The following is a 3,498-nucleotide window of genomic DNA, read 5'->3' as shown; positions in this document are numbered from 1 at the left end:
AAAAAAAAAAAAAAAAAAAAAAAAGAAAGAAAAAGAAAACTCGATACACGAATTATTGAAAGAAACTTTTATCGAAGAAAATGGAGAAAGCGCGTCGATTTAGATTCTCTGAATTTTCTATCGTCCACGTAAGTTCACGCTTCTTTGGATCTCGTTCGTAATTAAAAAAGATCTTTCCATTTTTATCGAGATAAACGATTTACATCGATAAACGCGCCGATTTCCAATCGTTCGTCGAAATACGTGTCCACGAATAATTCAATATATTTTCCCTCCAATGTTCTCAACGACGTTCGATCATCCGCGAGGAGAAGCAAACAGATTTTTACAGAGACGAGGGAACGCAAGCTGAATTTTCCTTTCTTGAAAATTTGATCGAAGGATCATGAATGAAGAGGATCCTCGATCTGTCGATCGATCGATGATCGTTTCACAAGGATATTCCTCTTTACAGGGGAAGATAAATGATAAATTTTTGTTCCCCCGAAGAAAAGAAATAACGACGAATATTTTTCGATACTCGGTGTGTAACGATTTTTCTTCAATTTTCCTTTCTCGAATTCTCTCGAAGGAGGATAGAAAGCGATTTATTTACGCGAGAAACGTCGATCGGTATTGTGTCGAACGTTGGCCATTCTCCTCCTCCATTGCTATTACGAAGGTTACGAAATAATGGAACGATACCTTTTCTCGGATGATCCCGCCATCGTGAATCGATCGAGATGGAGCTTGTGACTTCTGATGACGAATGGCCGAACGAACGAACGAACGAACGAACGAACGAACGAACGAACGAACGAAGGAACGATGGTCGATTGGGCTGATAAAGAGAAAGAGAGAGAGAGAAAGAGAGAGAGAGAGAGAGATCGTGGTGAAGAAGCCCGGGGACGAATTAACGTTGACGAAGTTTCAACGATGTTCATCATTTTCCTCTTTTCATTCACCTCTTTCTTTTTTTATTTTGCCTATTATTGTTGCGTAGAATTGGACGTAGAATTGATTAATCAGGAGAAAGGTAACGTTCTTATCGTCGAAGGAACAATTCTCTAAAACAAAAAAGAAAAAAATTAGAATGAAAGAAAGTATTAAACGAAAGTATAAACGATAGAAAGAGAGTATCGAAGATCGAAAAAGAAAGAAAGAAAGAAAGAAAGAAAAAACACGGCGATTAGATAAATTTAATTAAACTTCTCGTGGAAACGAACGACAGATTCGAAAGACAATGGCTCGAGGTTTAATTATAATATCAGTGGGTTTGTCTCTCTGGAGGGAAAAAGAAAAATAGATAGAAAAGATCACGAGAGGGTGAAAAAGGAAACGAACGATCGTTGGCCGTCTTCGAGTTGGTAATTGAAACAAATTGCAGGCGACGAGAGCAGCCGCTACTCTCGTTTCTACACCGACTTCCGGAAGGAAATTGTTACATGGTAATGAAAGTATTTGATGGGTTCGCGCGATAACCCATGCGCGACTCGCACGCAAACCTCGAAAAACTCCTCGTTTCCTCTCCCCCCTGCCTTTACGAATTTTCTTTGTCAACGATCGTAGATTAGCATCGATCTTGCGAGTTTTATAATTTTATTTCCTCGATGTATCAAACGTGTATATAATTGAGAAGGTGAGACTGAGAGAGTCGATACGACTTGGAAAGATATTCTCATATTAATTTTCCATAAATGTATTTATGGATCTATAAAAAAAAAAATTGTTGAAATGCTTTTTAAAAAACGATATCGATTTATCGAATATAATATTTGACAATAATTGTCAAATATTAGAAATTTGTAATTCTAAATTTGGAAAATGATGTGGAAAAGGGTAAATCAAAAGTGGAATTATTTTTAATCCACCACGATTTTAGAAATTATGAATAAATTTTCCAATAAACAAAGACGTGATAAAGTAACAAAAAAATTCATTCAATCACATTCAAATATCCCGCGTTAGAACGTTACCTTCCAACCAATTTCACGCTCGACGAGTATCAAACCTGTCAAAATACTCATTCACATTTTTTTTTTTATATCACGCTTTCGATTGTCCCCCTTGTAGTGTCCTACCTGATTCTATTTCGGGCATCAAGTGTCCCCGACGATGTGTCTTTTGCATAGTATATATATATATATATGTTATAATATATTCATAGACGCAACAATAAACGATAGATAGACAAAGAGAGATTAAGAGATATATAAAAAAAAGATAAAAAAAAAATTAGACAGAGAGAAAGAGAGAGAGAGAAAAAAAAGAAACGAACAGAATTACACACAGGCTCTATTAATCAGACAATGAATATAATAATCGTGTTGTTGGGGAGCAAAAGGTGGCGTTCGTATCGCGTTCCGGGTGTCGTCTCTACGGATGCAAGATGCTCATCTACATATTCGACTAAGTTCTAGGTGAAAATTCGTTGCATTCATAGGGAATATATTCCTGGTATACGCTAAGGTGTTATCATATAGATGTGTGAAGAGGTGCAAGTACACGTGTGCGTGCCACACGTATACCTGCGTCTTGATGGTGTAACGATGCATGATAGTATGAATTGTATAAATATATATGTATGTATGTATATATATATATATCGTTTTGTACAAGATATACAGATATATATAGTAAATATTCATACTATGGTATTTTGGAACGTTGCTTTTAATTTGAAGATCCGATACGATATCATTTTTATACCGGATGTATGAAAATATTTTGAGGATTTTCGTTGTAAGAAAAAAAAAAAAAAAGAAAAATGAGAAACGATGGTTCTTTCCTTTTTTTTTTTTTTTTTTTTTTCTCTTTGAAAAATTCTCATTTTTGTCGTTCCAAAATGGTATGAATGGCAAGACAAATGGGAGGGGTGGGGGGAAAAAAAGTGGGGCACAAGTGTTGCGTGTTTCTCGCATTTTCGCCGGTTTCTCGTTGATGGAATAGAGGCGCTACAGAGTGATCAGCAATACTGAACAATAATCATTCGTAGGCGTTATTCGTCAGTGGACCTAAACAGTTGTTACACGATACGGTTACACGATATACACGGTAAACGATATTATAGCTCCCTCCTCTGTATTGTGTTTTCATATCCAACGAATTTCGCGAGGAAGATCGGTCGAATTAAAAATTTTTTTAAATACGACACACCAATATTGCTATAAACAAAAAAATTCATAGAAGAGAACATTTAAAAAAAAAAAGAATAAATAAAATTCTTACAAAAATTTGAATTAAAAATTTAATTTCACAGAGACTCTTCGTTTTAGTTTGTATTCCCAATGCACATAGAAATACAAATTAAAATTGCATTAATCAACTTAACAATTCAACGATAAAATGCAAATTATAAATCGTGGATTAAAAAGAGTAAAGAAATTAATTTTTCCTCGTCCTAAAATCCAGTATATATCGATTCATAAATGAAACGATTCATAAGAAAGAGAGAGAGATATACAGAGATAGATAGAGAGAGAGAGAAAACGTAAGAAACAAACTGATGAAAATGAATGA

The 3,498-nt window shown here is 34.8% G+C and overlaps 1 protein-coding gene and 1 long non-coding RNA gene across 45 annotated transcripts in view; one reads left to right on the top strand and one right to left on the bottom strand.

Moving 5' to 3' along the window:
- Positions 1–3,463, top strand: part of LOC102677798 — a 21,111-nt gene extending 17,648 nt beyond the window's left edge. Inside the window, exons 2-3 of the long non-coding RNA XR_421818.2 lie at positions 2,712–2,718; positions 3,451–3,463. This is a non-coding gene — a long non-coding RNA (uncharacterized LOC102677798). The remainder of the gene's footprint in view (positions 1–2,711; positions 2,719–3,450) is intronic.
- LOC102677929 (calcium/calmodulin-dependent protein kinase type II alpha chain) overlaps positions 1–3,498 on the bottom strand; it is a 140,815-nt gene that overhangs the window by 44,180 nt on the left and 93,137 nt on the right. The window lies entirely within an intron of this gene.

Source organism: Apis dorsata, unplaced genomic scaffold, assembly GCF_000469605.1.
Source record: "Apis dorsata unplaced genomic scaffold, Apis dorsata 1.3 scaffold_247, whole genome shotgun sequence".
Taxonomy (NCBI): Eukaryota; Metazoa; Arthropoda; class Insecta; order Hymenoptera; family Apidae; genus Apis; species Apis dorsata.
This window is presented reverse-complemented; position numbering and strand designations above follow the sequence as displayed.